Source organism: Vicugna pacos, chromosome 10, assembly GCF_048564905.1.
Source record: "Vicugna pacos chromosome 10, VicPac4, whole genome shotgun sequence".
Lineage (NCBI taxonomy): Eukaryota > Metazoa > Chordata > Mammalia > Artiodactyla > Camelidae > Vicugna > Vicugna pacos.
This window is the reverse complement of record NC_132996.1, coordinates 38,550,001-38,566,471: the sequence shown is the minus strand read 5'-3', so window position 1 is coordinate 38,566,471 and position 16,471 is coordinate 38,550,001. Positions and strand designations below refer to the sequence as shown.

The 16,471-nt window shown below is 35.6% G+C and overlaps 1 protein-coding gene across 31 annotated transcripts in view; it reads left to right on the top strand.

The window, feature by feature from the left end:
• SOX6 (SRY-box transcription factor 6) overlaps window positions 1-16,471 on the top strand; it is a 626,002-nt gene that overhangs the window by 245,151 nt on the left and 364,380 nt on the right. For 2 of the 31 annotated variants that reach the window (XM_072969581.1, XM_072969582.1), the window contains one exon: window positions 6,063-6,170. The exons of the other annotated variants lie outside the window; for them this stretch is intronic. The gene's annotated coding sequence lies outside the window, so the exon portion shown is untranslated. The remainder of the gene's footprint in view (window positions 1-6,062; window positions 6,171-16,471) is intronic. 31 annotated transcript variants of the gene reach the window in all.

Here is a 16,471-nt window from a genome sequence, read left to right as displayed (position 1 = left end):
TAAAAAAATTGCTGATAGGTATAGTGTTAGCATTAACTTTCACTTTCACACTTTTACCCTGTGATTTTTGACCTTGGTTATTTCCTTTTCTTAAAACAATGACACAAAGTTGGACAGCTTCAATAATTACAGAAATAAAGAGGAAGGAAAAGTGTAGAAAATGAGAGGCAGAAAGAGAGAGGAATGAACATGAAAGGAATAACAATAAATCTGATCATACCTTTCTAAGTATTTTTCTGGCTTTTAAATACAATTTTACTTTGCTATTTCTTGAATTTTGCAGGGGATAAGGCATCAATTGTTTTTTCAATTTTAATTATTTAAAATATTTGAGTCATATTATTGCACAAGTTTAAGCAAAGATTGGGAAATAAAGCTTCTAAAGTACTAGATAGGAGAACTGGTAAAGACGTTAATACTAAATTATCACTTTTTTCTGTCGTAAAATGCATTCCACTTATGACATTTGAAATACCATTTGTATTACTGGAAAAGTTAATTTTTAGAATTAGGTTGGCATTGTCATCATTTTACCTGAACAACCTCTAAGAAGGCAGAGGGGTTGGAAACAAAAGCTACAAACCTGTGAATTAGTGATAGCATACCACAAAGTGCCTGTATGATATGATTAGTAGAGATTCTAATGAACTGAAAAAGAAAAAGAGTTCCTGAGAGTAAAAATATTCTGAACAGGGTTTTCAGATTTTCTGATATTTTTGGGTAGACTTTCTGTAGAACTTTACATGTTTTATAAGAGGTAATTACCGGGTGTGTGCAAACACAATTCAGGATGTTCTCAATGATGAAGAGGCATTGTCTTAGTCTGTTTGGGCCACTGTAACAAAATAACCATGAACTTGACAGTTTGTAAATAATAGAAATTTATTTCTCAGAGTTCTGGAGTTTCCTAATGTCTGGAAATCAGACATGAGGGTGCTGGCATGGTTGGGTGCGGGCTCTCTTCTACATCACAGACTTCTCGTTGTATAGTGGAAGGGATTAGGAAACTCTTATAAGAGTGCTAATCACATTCATGAAGGTTCTAGCCTCATGACCTAATCACCTCCCAATAGTCCCACCTGCTAATACCTTCACCTTTGGGGGTTAGGATTTCAACACATGAATGTTGGGGGAGACAAATGTTTAGACTATAGCAGAAATAGGGAGCTCAGAGAAAGATTAGGCTTTATGATTTAGGTAATTATGGTACAGTGTAATGTGAGATGATATCTGCATAGAAGCTGTAGTAATTGTACTGAGTTAAAGATGGGTCAAAGTGCATAGCCTTCAGTATTTATTAAATACCAAGGGCTTAGAGGCTGCATTAGTAAAGATAAGTTGACCTTTTTTTCTTCCTTCCTTCCTTTCTTTCTTTCTTCTTCTTTCTTTTTACCTCTTGGTTATTATCTAATAATGTACAGGATATATGAGATACATATATATATATATATATATTCAATGTATTTGTTAAATACTTTCATTCTTGATGATTGCAGAGTCAACTACATGTAAACCATAAAACCACAAACTCTTGCAATAAAAGTTGGTTAATACTTAGGTGTGATTGTACCCACCAATTAAATTCTTAAGTGTGATGCTACACCATTTACTTGCAAGATTCACTGTTTCCAGAGCAGCAGGGGAAGATGTTGTAAAAGACAAGAACTATCTCATAGAATAGGAGGCTGAGTTTATTTGGTAGTGAAAGAGTAACCCAAAGAAGGAAGTTGGACCTAAGGGAAAAGAACAAAGTATGAAAGGAGGAGTGCATTCAAGGAGGAGATTTCAAACAATGTCACAGAAGTTGAAGAAGAGCGCATTTGCTTGGATTGATTACTGACACATTTCTGTTTTAGGAAAATGTCTAGAATTTATTTCTCTACATTTTGTAGAAATGCAGAATTGCACATTGTGAACTGTCTGCCCTTTGTGGTTGTCATTCTACCTCTGAATAATGAAAACATTTTAGGGACATAAAGCTCGAATAGTTTGCGTTATAACTATAATTTAATGATGAAATTATATTTCTTTTGTGCACGTTGTTCATAGGTATGCATATTCACAGAGTAACACACTACTGTGAATAATTTTCTTTACAGTGCTGTTTTCCTCATCCATTGTTCTTGATGAATAAATCTATACACTATGATGTTACATTTGCAAAGAGTTAAAGGGTGGTTGTGTCATATGACCGTTACAAGTTCTGAATACGGTTCACATTAATTAATGTGGGGTTTTATAGCATCAGAAAAAAATAATGGAGTATCATCAAAGGGATGGGTAGGGGCTTATAGAAAAAGAAAGGAAATTTATATATTGGAACCTAAATTAAAATTTTAAATTAAAGATCTTTCCATTCCAGTTATTCCAGTGAGGTGTTCAGCCAGTTCATCTGTACTGGCTTTGTCCATCAATATTTCAAGGATGATTAATGATTGTATTCTATTACTTTGCTTTCATTTTAATTCTTCTGTATTTAGTTCACCTTCTGTGAAGGGTGCCTAGTGGTTAACTGCATACTTCTCTTCAAGTCAGTTAGTATTGCCCTCACTCAACTGGGCTTATCCTCGAGTGATCTTTTGAAGAAGCAGCCTTTCTAACAAAGTTCTACTATTAGCTGTCAACCTAAGTCTTTGTTAGTGCTCCACTCTCTTATGACTCAATAGCCTTAGTTGGTTGGCTCCTCAGTTTAAAGCCTGCCATCTGTCTGTATTTTCCCTTTCTTTTTGCCTTTTAGTCCTATGCCATTTCTTTCTTTCTCCCCTCCCTCCTTCTCTCCCTCCCTCCCTCCCTCTCTCCCTCCCTCCCTCCCCCTCCCTTCCTTCCTTCTTTCCTTTCCCTCCTCTTTCTTTCTAACTTACTTTCTTCCTTTCTTTCTAACTTACTTACTTTCTTTCTTTCTTTCTTTCTTTCTTTCTTTCTTTCTTTCTTTCTTTCTTTCTTTCTTTCTTTCTTTCTTTCTTTCTTTCCTTCTTTCTTTTTCTCTTTCTTCTCTTTCTCTTTGAGATATAATTGATATATAGCACTGTATCAGATTTAAGGGGTATAGCATAATGATTTGAGTTAGATATATTGTGGAATGATTACCACAGTAAGTTTAGTTAACATACCATTTCTTTTCTGCTAGAATATTTTTCTCTATTATACAATTTAAAAAAGTCTTTAGTACACTTACTAAAAAGGCTTTAGTATACTTTAATATCACACATAGTGTGATAAGATGAGGAGTCAGAACTGATAAACTTGTTTTTCCTTTCCTTTGTTACTTATTCTGGCCACTTTCACTAACCTGACTTTTGTAACCTATATTTTTAGTAGGTCAAATAATGTATGTATTACCAATTAATCAGCAAATCAACCAATTGTTTACTGAACTAATATTTTAAGTACTATGCCAGACATAAGATGATTCCCGCTTTCAGTAAGCTTGCAATGTAAACGAATTCAGGCAGTATTACATGTTGACAAGCATTTACTTGTCTTTCAACAAATATTAGGTGCCTTATGTTATAATAGTAATTAACATGTACTGAGTATTGTCCATGGGCCAGGCATTGTGCTAAAGTACTTTAAATGTATTACATAATTTAATTCTTTACATAATTTCTATGAGCTGCATTTTATTATTACTACTGTTACTGTTTTATGAGAAGAGAATAAGATACAGAGGTCAGGAATTTGCCTAGGGTGACAGAGTTGGTAGACGCTACTGTAATAACATCAGCCAGACAGACTGCGTGTTAAACACTGTGCTTGAGAGCCTCCGTGAGTTATGTGGCAGGATTAGAAATGCATTCTGATCATCTTTTCATGTGCCTATTGGCCATCTGTATGTCTCCTTTGGAGAAATGTCTATTTAGGTCTTCTGTCCATTTTTTGTTTGGGTTGTTTGTCTTTTTGTTACTGAGTTGTGTAAGTTGTTTGTGTATTCTGGAAATTAAGCCCTTCTCAGTCACATTGTCTGCAAGTTATTTTCTCCCAATCTGTAAGTTATCTTTTCATTTTGTTTATGACCACATTCAATATTTTGTAATAATCTATAATGAAAAAGAATGTGAAAAAGAATATATATGTATAACCGAATCACTATGCTGTACACAGAAACTAACACAACGTTGTAAATCAACATACTTCAATTAAAAATAATAAAAAATGCATTTTGAGATTTTGATAGAAAAGTCTAAGTAATTTTGGGATAGTACTTACTATAGTATTGAGTTTATAATCCAGTTTTATTCTTCAGAATATAGTGAAGGTTGATCATATATATGTATGCATATATATTTCACGTTGTATTTCTATATGTGTTTTATATTCATTCCTTCGTGTTTTAGAGTTTGGAATTTCATTCAACAAAATTTACTGAGCATTTACTCTATACCAGGCATCATAAGGGCATTGAAGATACATCAATGAATAAATCAGAAATTCCTGCCCTCAAAGAGCTTAAATTATAGTGGAAAGAGAAAGACAATATAAAAAAGTAAACTATTATATAGTAAATTAGAAGATAGATACAATGGAGAAAAATAAAACAAGGAAAGGGAATAGGGAGTTCATGGTGTGGAGGCATGTCTAGTTTTAAGTAGGATGGTCAGGGAAGTTCTCATAGAGAAGAAAATCTTTCCTCAAAGGCTTGAAGTAACAACAAAGGAACCACGCATATCTGGAGAAGAATGTTCCAGGCAGAGGGAGTAGCCAGTGTAGAGACTCTAAGTTTGAAATGTGCCTGGATATTCAAAGAATTTGAAGAGATCAGAATGGCTGGGGATAAGTAAGTGAAAGGGAAATAATAGTAGATGAACTCAGAAAAAGAACATCACGTGGGAATGTATAGAGCATTGTGAGGATTTTGGCTTTTACTCGGTGTGAGATGGGGAGCCAATGGAACTTTTTGAGCAGAGGAGTGGTATGACTTAATTTATGTTTTAAAGGGATCATTTTGATTATTGCTGGGAATAAACTGCAGGGATGCAAAAGAGTAGAAGCAGAGTGATCACTTAAAAGGCTATTAAAATAGTATAGATGAGAGTTACTGGTGACTTTAAGTAGTAGTGGAGGTGAATATATTGTGAATATAGTTGGAATGAAAAAATAGCAGGACTTTCTAACAAATTGGATTTGGAGAGTAAGAAGAAGAAAGGAATCAAGGATGACGCCAGGATTTTGGCCTGAGAAACTATAAGGACAGAGTTGCCATTAAGTGACATGGGAAAGGCTGTGGGAGGAACTGGTTTTAGAAGTATCAGGAGCTCAGTTTTGGGACATGTTAAACTTTGGATGCATGCTAGATACCCAAATGGAGATGTGGAGTAGGCAGGAGAGAGAAGTGGACTGGAGATAAATATTTAAGACTCATATACAGATGTGAGCATCGTACTTCTAGATCTCAATCTATTTATTCTATTTGAAAGGCCTCTTTTCTCATTTTTTGGTTAAGATAGGATGAAAAGAATCTATATTATGTTTAATTCTGAGTGGCGAAAATAAAAATTTGTTCTGTTGTAAATCTTCTGGTCTGCCTGAAGTCTTATACTGTACCAAGTATAGTCATATCTAGTCAGGAGAACAAAAACTATTAAAGTGGATGGGATTTAATTGAGATAACTTGTTACAGAAGTACTGGAAGGTTGAAAAAGCAAAAAAGGCAGCTGAGGCAACCCAGATTTAACTGTAGGGACCAGCTACCAGCCATAAGTTTGGTGGAACAAAGAAGTAAGTGAGTTACTAGAACTTAGGAACTTGGAAAAGCTTCTAACGGGCTTGGACCTCTGGGAAGTGGGTGTGCTATGTGATTTGTGCTCAAACCACTGAGGGAAACATGGCATGGCTTATGCTCTAATCACTGAGAGGAGTGTGGCCAGCTGGTGCTGGTATCTCTGAGAGGGTTAAGCAACTGGTATTGGGAGTGCTAAAAGAAGCCACTGCGAGGGGCGGGGGGAATGTAAAATGGTGCATCCATAACTGCATTTTGCTGCTGGAGGGATGCTGTCAGGAGCTAGAAAATGGAAGTCTCTTCTCTTCTCCCAAGTAATTTCTCACTAGTCCCTCTCATCTAATAGGAAGTCCCAGAATCTAATAGGAAGTCAGCTGGCAAGGGAGCCTGGGTAATCTAGTGCTCCAGAATCACAGAGCAGAGTATTGAAGGGTGATGTGAGAGTCAAGAGACTGTAAGTAAATAACTGGCACGTATACTGTGAATGTTAAGATATAAATAAAATTTTAAGACCTTATTCCATTGTAATGTTCAGTAAAGTAGGGCACTTCACATTTTAAGCCATGGTATTTTGGTTATTTGTTGATGATAAATGGAAGATAATATTTGGTGTTGAAGGGGATAATAACTGATTAATTTTAAGAATGTTTTGGTTTTCAAAACTTTAAAGCTATTTTCTGTCTCCAGGCAAGAAATTAGCCAGTTCACTCATTGTTTATTGAGCATTTATCATATGCCAGGTATTACTAGTCCTTGCACTTAAAATATATTAGTGAGTAAAACAATTTTAATTCTCATAGTGCTTATATTATAGATGGGAGAGATAGATAACAATAAGCATATAAGTAAGTAAATTACACAGTATATTAGAAGTTTATAAGAGTTATAAAAAAAGAAAAAAATTATAGAGTAAGAGAAGGTGAGTTGATAGTGCAAGGAAGCAGTTTTAAATAGGATAATCAGAGTAGGACTCATTGAGAACATGACATTTGGGGAAAGACCTGAAGAAGGTAAGGGAGTTAGCCATAGGAGGGGAAATTGTTGTTTTCCATATTTTGATAATAGCCATCCTAGTGGATGTGATGTATTTAGTGGTTTTGATTTGCATTTACCTAGTGACTGATGATGCTGAACATCTTTACATATACATATTGGCCACTTGTAGGTCTTTGGAGAAATGTCTGTTTAAATCCCTTGCCCATTTTTGAATTGGGTTGTTTTTTCTTTTGTTAATGAATTATAGCAGTTCTTTATGTATTCTGGGTATTAATCCCTTATCAGATATATGATTTGAATTTTTTCTCCCTTTCTGTAGGTTATCTTTTCACTCTCTTGATAGTGTCCTTTGATGCACTTAAGTTTTTTAATTTGACGAAGTCCAGTTTATCTATTTTTCTTTTGTTGCCTGTGCTTTTGTGTCATAATCAAGAAATCATTGCAAATCTCATGTCATAAAGATTTCCCTTATGTCTTCGTAGGGTCATATGGTTTTAGCTTTTATGTTTAGGTCTTTGATCCATTTTGAGTTAGTTTTTGTGTATAGTGTAAGATAAGGGTTAAACTCCAGTGTTTTGGGGAGTTACCCAGTTTTCTCAGCACCACTTGTTGAAAAGACATCTGTTCATTTTTTATCTGTAATTTTTATGAATTTAGATATTGGGGAAAATGATATTAAAGATTTATAGTTTTTAGTAATTGTCTAGTATTCAACACTCTTTTTGCTATGTCTCCATTTCCTGTTATCATTTGCAAACATAATAGAAATGCTAATTAGTTGAAGAATTATTTTGTGGCCAATATACAGTTAAAAGAACATTATATTAACTTTAATATTTTCAAGGAAAGTTACTTTTATAAGGTATATAGGTTTTATGTTTGTATATGTACAAAACCTTGAAGTGCTAGACAATAATTTCTTTATACCCCGATATCAGTGTTTAGTCTATTGGAAATTTTGGCCATTATAACTTTTCCATTCATACGTTTGTGGCTGTAAGCTTTTATTATTTGTTAATCACTCATTTTCATTTTGTGATGTGTCTAAACTGTAGGTGAGATTGAAAACTGTATTCCATGGTGATTTGTAATTACTTGGGATAATTATCTGAGATTTTCTCATACTTCACAGGGACGTTGTCTCTCTTTCTTTTGCCTTGTGCTGTGCTTACACATTACTGACTGTGGTTTGAGAGCCAGTTCTTTTCTTTAAGTCCCTAAGGAGAAGACGTGGTTGCTTTCTGTGTCATAACTGTGTGAATGGCTTGGGTTCCCAGTAGAATCATTTGGGATTTCAGTGGACAGCATGCTGTCTCTCTTAGCCTATCATGAATCTGACACGGTGTGAGGGAGAGTGCATTTGGAACATTGTTCTTTCCTTTGCTCTTGTTTTCCTGAATATAGTTCTCATGTTGGGCCCTATGGAAAACTGGAAGTATATTTAGCCTCACAGTAATAATTCCAATAGAAAAAGACAATGTACTTCAAATAAGAAACTTTATTTCTGTTTTAGAAGCAAAGTGAAACCAAAATCAGAGCACACATAGTTGTAAAATGTGCTTTGTTAAAATCCATACTATACCCTAAATCTAGTCGGAGGAGGTAGAGTGCAGATTCAGATTTCCCTTCTCTACTTGTTACACTTGAATAAATTTCACTTGGATGAACTAGTTATTCCAGCAAACTTCCAATTTCTGCACCGCCTTTATGGGAGTTATTGATTTGATTATTTAATTTTTGCTGATCCAATAAGGCCAGCTCTCCTTGATGAAAACTTGTAGGTGTTTTGATGGTTTTGCACTGTGGCACTTGTCCTGTGATTTTTGTATTTAGGTTACAGATTGGGGACTGAATGTTATCTGTTGGCTATTGAAAAGAAATAGTAAGTTTGTATACATCTAAGTGCATACAGAAAGTAATTATGACAGGCTGTGAGTTATCAATTTGTTCTCCATGGCAGCCATTGAATAGTGAAAGCATGAGATTTGGACCTGGGTCTAAGTCTTTGTTCTGCAATTTACTTGCATTATCCCTAAACCTTTCTCAATATCGGTTTCTTATCAGTAAATTGGGGATAATATTATTGTAACTATCATACACTTTGAAAGGATTAAATTAAGTATTATTTGCATCTCTTTTTCTACTTGAAATAGTTCTGTGGTACAAAAAGCATTTCTCTATGTGTGTGATTTAGTTTAATAGTATTTAGATAATTTTATAATTCACTCCCTTTTCAGGATGTCAGAATGCAAGAAGAATAGTAGTCCTTTCTAACCAGTCCCTAGCAGCTGATTAAACACTGTATAGGAGAACTGGGAAATATGAAAGATGGCAAATGAAATCCTGGCAGAGAGAACAGTCTAATCCCAAAGGACATTTTCAACAATAGCCTGGGCCCTATGCCTAGTACTTAGAGGGGCCTGTGGTAAGACACTCCTTCCCTTCACTGTACCATTCCCAGATTCTTATTTGTTAATGCTTGGCTTTATTAATAAAGTCATGACCACTTGTTCTGCACTGCATATGGTTGGTTGTGATTTCCAGCTGCCCTTTGGGCTAAAGTGTAAACAGTGAGTAGATTGTTATATTCTTCTATTAAGCTTAAAGCTGTGATCTCATGTCTGTACCACATATGTCTGCAACCAGAAATATATCCTTTTCCTGATCTCATGGAAGAGAAGCAGCACTGTGTCTGAAAAGAGTCTGAATTCATTAACTTAAGGGCTTTTTACTTTTTCTTTTCTTTCTTTCTTTTTTTGTTTTATTTTTTTGTTTTTACTGAAACCAAAGAACAAAATAAAGGCATAAAAAGTCATGAACATCATCAATAAGTTGTCAACATGACACCAAACAGCATAATATATTGTCAAGATGAACGTTTAATCCGGTGACTGAAATTTCTATACATTTGGCATTTTCACAGAAGACAGAAATGCAGGCAATAATCCAACAATCCAAGTCACAAAGAGGGCCTCAGTGCAGTGGATTTGAAATAAGCACAACAGTTTGTCTGAGTGGCTGAGAAAATACCAATTGATAGAACTGGCTCCTAAATTCTAGCCCAGTTGCTAATATGGTAGGTTAATTAGCATCTAAATTTTTTTTCCCTTAATATGTTCATCAGAGATGCTGTTGTTATTGTCAGTGGTGGTGATTTTTTTCTTTTTAAATCAGCTTCAACTGCTTGATATTACAGATGTTTTAACTGTTCACATGGTATGAATACTAGATAAAACCTTGATGTTCTAAGCTGTCTGGAAGAGGAAATTTATAATAATGATATCACTTTATACCATACAAACGATGCTTTTATGTGTATACTTGTAAGTATTTGTTACTTATTCCACATAGTAGTTTCACAGTAGTGCTATGCCCATTTTCAGGTGAGGAAACTGTTTGTTTAAAAGTTTAAACAACTTGCCAAGGTCACAGTTTGTATTCAGACCTAGGACTGTCTCATTCCAAACTTGTGATCTTCCTTCTATGTCACACTGCTTTTGCCTCTTAGAACTGATTTTACAAGATGGTTTTCTGGCCTCTAACATATGCAGTATTTCTGAGTAATAATACTAATAATTAATTGCACTGCCTTATATTTGCATGGTGCTTTATACTTTTCAAATTGATATTATGACCGTTAGTTCATGTCGTCTACCTGACTACCCTGTGAGGTAATCAGGGTAAGCATTATTATCCCTATTTTATAGATGAATCCAATAACCCCAGAGAGGATAGTGATTCTTCCTAATGTCAAATAATTTATTAGTGACAGAACTAGAACAGGAGTTAAAGTCTTGTTGCTCCCAATTTAGTGCTCTTGTGCAGTCTCTGACTTCCCTAAGGGAGTGCCTGACTACAGAGTAGATCAACTTTATTAATGCAGCTCAGAAAAATTCCCCTTCAGAAAGGCTAGTAAATAAAATTTCTCTTTCTCTGAAAATGCAAGTCTTTGGGCCACCCAGTTATTTTCTAGAGAAACCCACTGGGGAAGGGTTTGTCCTTTAAGACCTGATACTTTTTCTGTGGAAACAATTATTAGCATAGGGTAATTCTTGCTGTGTATTGGGCTTAGCTAATTCCTGCTGGAGTCTTTTAAGGCAGGATCTTGGTTCAGAAGCTGTTAAAAATTTTCTAGCCTAACTGGAATAGAGAGATTTCATGGAGGAGGTTTGAAAATAAAATTCCCCTAAGAGTTAATTTATTGAGTAATGTCATATGCCAGTAGCACTATATAATAGATGTAGTTTCTGAGTGTTGGTGGAAATACAAAAAACACTTAATAATTCTTCTTATCATCAAGAAACCCAGGAGAGACTGTGTAGTGACAGAAAAGAACACTGGGCTTGGTATCAGAAGAGTTAGATTTTGGTGCTAAGTCTGCCATGATTAGCTGTGGGACTTCAGGCAAATTCTGTCCTTCTCTGATAGTTCTCACATCTGAAATGTAAGGGGATAGAACTAGATAACTTTTAAGGGTACTTTCATCTCTAAACTCATTCAAATCTTCTCTCTTGACCCCATTAAGAGAAAAATTAGTGTTAAATTGTGAGGTAGTAATAAGGTTAGAGGTAAGCAAAGAGATAGAAACTCACTATTGGAGAGCTGACTTTAATAATAACTGAATAGTTCTTAAAAATAAGGTCCTAATTGTTTTCATCAAAATTATTAGGTGTACTAGGTCAGGGTACAGTTCTTAGCTCTACCACTTACCATTTGTTTAACCAGAGGCAATTTATTTAATCATCCTGAATCTCAGTTTCCATATCTTTAATACAGCAATTATCTCCATTCACTTAAAAACCTTTTCTAAACATTAATCATTATGCTAGTTACTGACGCTATAAGGTGGTCCTTTTCCTTTAGGTGCTCAGAGTGTGTCTCTGCCAGGGACATTTGCAGTTGAAGCCTTTTCTCTAGTAATGGAACCACAGAATCTTAGAGGTGGAAGAAATCTTGGAGGTAGTTTAATTTGGATTTTGAGTGTGAGCTTATGAGGGCCGGAACTCAATTTTTTTCACTGCCTTATCCCCAGAATCTAGAACAGTGACACTAGAATACAGTGTCAGTATATATATATATATATATACATATATATATATACTACTGACAGAATTAATAAAGGAAGAATAGTGAGAAAAATAATATCTGGGTTACACAGAGCCTTCCTTACCTAGAACCATGTATTTACATGTTAGACTGGCAATGTGCCATGGCTTATGGGCATCTCTACGACTTGAGAGGTAAACAAGGATATCCTATATGGGCATAATCACTCTGACTGTCTCTGCATGAAATATCTGACTTGTCATTCCTCACATATGAATGTTGAAAAAGTTTCATGTGTTAGTTCTGAGAAAGGGTGGATTTGTTTGTTGATCTCTGCTCCCCAGGAAATTGTAGGACTCTGAAGCAGCCATTTCCTTTACTTTGTGGCACAGAGTTCTGCAGCCATAACAAACCCTAGATAGGCTTGCCTGCTTTTCAATTTTTCTTCCGTTTTCAGACCCTGGCTCCCCTGTCCTCCCCACCATACATACAGCATACTGCCCAGTGCTTCTACATAATCACCCTTTATTTTAATCTCGTCTGGAGAATTATGGCATGCTATATGGGAAAACTGCTTTATTTTCAGGGTTCTAGGTTTTTTCTGGTTTTCCTTTGGTATTAACCTGAACAGAGTCATGGGGCTTGTTTTTCATGTGTCTGTGACACCACTGACACTGCGGAGGTGTACTATGTTACAGAGATTGTTACACTGTCCAGATCCAGGGAGGGAGGAGTGAAGTTAGGGAATATGGAGATGGAAAGCAACCAGGGGGGCTTTTTTTCATTACTTCTTATTTTACTTCCAAGAGAAAGAGATGGAATTTCCTTAAAAGAGCAGGGAGAGCAGAGAGAGATGAGACCTGTCATTCTTATGCTTCAGTCATTGTCTGTTTTGCTATCACTATTACTTTTTCTCTCTGTAGCACAAGAGGCTCTTCTTTCTGTTTTCTTTAAGAGAAAACCACATGGTACAAGGAAGGGAGCTTTGTTTTAGAGGACCTAGAGGTTAGTCTTGGCTTTACCACTTCCCAGCTAAATAACTATGGAAAGTTATCTTCTTTGAGCCCTATTGGTAGAGGCTGATTTTGTAGAGATAATACTGATTCCACTAAGTTATTATATGAATTAAAAGAAATAATTTTAATTTCTTAAAATGCATAGGAAAAGTCTTCATAAATTAAAATTATGAATTATATTCAAACCTACATTACGTTCCATCATCTCCAAATTATCAAGAATTTCTTGTTGCCTTTTTAAAATAGAAAAATACCTTGTATTTTTCTCCCTGACTTTTGCAACAAGCTAATCAAGTTTGAAAGATTTGGAAATCAATATTCTGCTTTCCAGTTTTTCCTTGGGATCTTGATCAGGCCATTTCTCTGACACCCTAAACAGCTGTTGTGTGTCAGTCCGGAGGTGGTTGCATTTCACTGGTTCAAAATTACATGATTCTGGTGTAGAGTTGCAGAGTTTTTGCTGATAATGTTGCTTACTCTGAGGTATGCTATATAATTTGATGTATAAATGAGAAGAAGTTGGCATGGATGCTTTATAAATCACAGAAATTTTGTATGAAAATGGCACAATTGGCATATTAATTTTTTTGCAAAGAGAAGAATGCTTCTCAATTTTCTTTTCTTATTTTCCCAGCAGCCTTGTATCTGATGTTCAGGTTCTTTTTCTACTACATGCAGACAGACTCTTCTTTCCATATCTCATCCATTCAGCATTTACAGCAGAAGTACTGTGTGAGATTTATAATTTTTTTAAGATGTGAGAGTTGTTTAGAACAGCATCGATGGAGTGAAGGTAGTATTGTAAAATAGTGAAAGGAATGCTGCCTCTGGATTGAGAATGCCTGTATTTGGATCCTGACTCTGCTACTTATTAGCTGTATGACCTTGTGATAAGTCAGCTAATTTATTGTTCCTCAGTTTCTCTCTAAAATGGGTATAGCAGTAGTACCTACATTCTTATGAGGATTGAATTCATATATATGTGTATATAGTGTCAGCTGTTACTGTTATTATTACTGAAAACATTACTATTAAAGTATGTTGAAGCCAATCAATACATTATAGAGCCCTAATATGTGCTTAGGATACTGCCAGTTATCTTGAGGATACAAATTTTACAACACAATTCTCTTCCCTCTCCAGAAGCTTGGTCAAGAGTAATGTAAAGTATATTTGGATGGTACAGATTGCCTGAGGACTCTTATGTGGGTTGACTGACTGAGGACATAGAACATAAACAGAACTGGGAACTGACAAATACAAATCTGTCTTGGTCAAGGTTAATGAATATTACAGAAATAATTGCCATAGGAATGCAGCAGTGGGCAGATGTGCTCTTGAAAGGCTTTTGGAGGAGGTAAGATTTTAGCTGAGCCTTGAATGTGGAATCTGGAAATGTGGAGATGGTGAAGAAGCTCGTGCAGGAAGGAGTATAATGGGAAGAGGTACATCATAATGTAATGGAAAGGATGTAGCTAAGCAGACCGGGGTTAAGGCTCTGGGGCTGCCTCTTACCGGCTTTATATGCTTTTCTTACTGACTTTAGGTAAGTTACTTAGTCTCCCAGGGCCTCAGTTTTCTGTACGGTACAATGGGGCCAGTGATACTTACTTTTAAACGTTATTGTGGATCTTAGAACTGACCTTTGTAAAGCAGCTATCATAGTTCCTGGCACATAGCATTCAGTAAGGTAAATAACTGGGAATAGAGTATAAACTTTAAAAACATGGGATTTGAAGTCAAGCAGAATAGGTATGAATCTTCTCTACCATTTACTAACATTATAACCAAAGTCAAGGTACTCTAAGCTTCGCTTAGCTCATCTGAAAATGGGGATAAATTAGTAGCTTTATTGTGGAATTGTTTGAAATTTAATGAGGTACCGTGAAGCCTGAGTAACAAACATAGCACATAGTATGTACTCAAGACATACTAGCCATTATGTTATTTTTATAAGTATAATATCTCTCTTCTTCCTTATAGGTATTTTGTGATTGTTCATATTCTTTTATCCTTTCCACCCTCTCTCTATTTACCTTCCTTCAACAGCATTTATCAGTGGCAGTTGTAGAGACTGAAAACAGAGACTTAAAGGAATGTGGAGGTAGAAGGTAACTGGTCAGCACCAGTCAGTACCGCATGTCCAGCAGAGCACCAAGGGCAAGATAAGAAAAGGGCAGCTAAGCACACATAAATACAAATGACAAGAGCATAAACATATACACAACCTTCTGGCAACTCATCCTTCTTAAGGCCATCGAAGATTTTTCCTTAAGGGATAGTTAGATCACATGACTTTTTTGGTTAAATTCCTTCAATAATTTGCTAGTTCCCTGAGGATAAATCCAAACTACTTTGAATTGCATTTGAAAGCCTTTACAATCTGTTGTCAGCCTGTCCTGCCAGATTCTTTTCCCCTGTTACTTCCCGCCCCCATTTCATATTCCAGCCATTTTGAAGTTCATCCCCTTCTTTGAATATAACCATATTCTTTAATCACTTCTTGCCTTTGCACATCCTCTTATTTCCACCAGACAAACTTCTACTTATCCTTCAGGAGACAGTTAAATGGGACTTCTGTAATGCCTCTGATCTGTCCAAAATGAATTACATATTTGTTCCTTCCTTTGGGCTTCCACAGTACTTTTCAAAGCTCTCTAGTAACTGGTCATTTATCGTATCACCTTACAATGATTTATACTCTCTAGACTATTAACTATTAGATGAAACTCTCTTATTTATATTCCTCTGTGTATTTGACAGTCAGTACAGTACTTGACCCAGAGCAGGTAGTCAGTAAATATTTGTAGGGTAAATAAAAGTGTAGTAGGCACATGACTGAGAACTCTTCTCATTCACTAGCCAATTTTTAGGTTTTTTTCTATTAAGATTGCCTCAGTCATAAACTCTTGAATTTCAGTGTTGGAAACATTCCTTATTTTATGGAAAAAGAATTGAAGCCAGAGAGATGGGACTTTCTTCCTTTGTCCTTCAGGTCAAACTGTGACTTTTCGCCTTCAAAACACAGTGGCAAACTACCACTTGAAAGGAAACTTATTTAAAAAATCTCGCTAGTTTTCTTTTCTCATATGGCCTGTCTTCTAGATCATTTCCCCAAATACTTCCTATTTAGGTATTCTTTCTAGACCAGTAATTTGGGCATAAGTTGATGCTCAGCCACTTGAATTGATGTACATGTATTTATGCTTTACTCATCTTGTATTCTGTTCAGTTGTTAGTTACATGTTAAAACCAGCTGGCTTTCCTCTTAGTTTCCCTGCTTTGTTTGCTGTAGCACTTCTCTGTTGGCAGAACTCTGTTCTTTCAAAATAACATTGAGAATTTTATTGTATTTTTTAAGATAAAATGTATTTTTAAAGATAAAACAATGTAATGATTGCCTTGCCATTTTGTGATTTTGAGAGTCATCAGTAACAGAAGAATGAGGAGGAGATTGTCTCCTAGTTATAGTTTTGTTAGTAATGTGCTAGTGTTTAATGGCTTATCAGGACTGGATTTCTTTGCAAAGAAAACTGTCTAATGTAGTCAGACACATCTTTTGTTCACTATGGCTCTGGTCCTTTTTGGGGAGTAAATCAGCTTTTTATGTATACATTCTGCATGGGAGCTGTAATAAGTGAGCACATGTTGCAAATGCTGTGACCTTCAGTCAACTAGAGAAAGATACCTCTTCTAA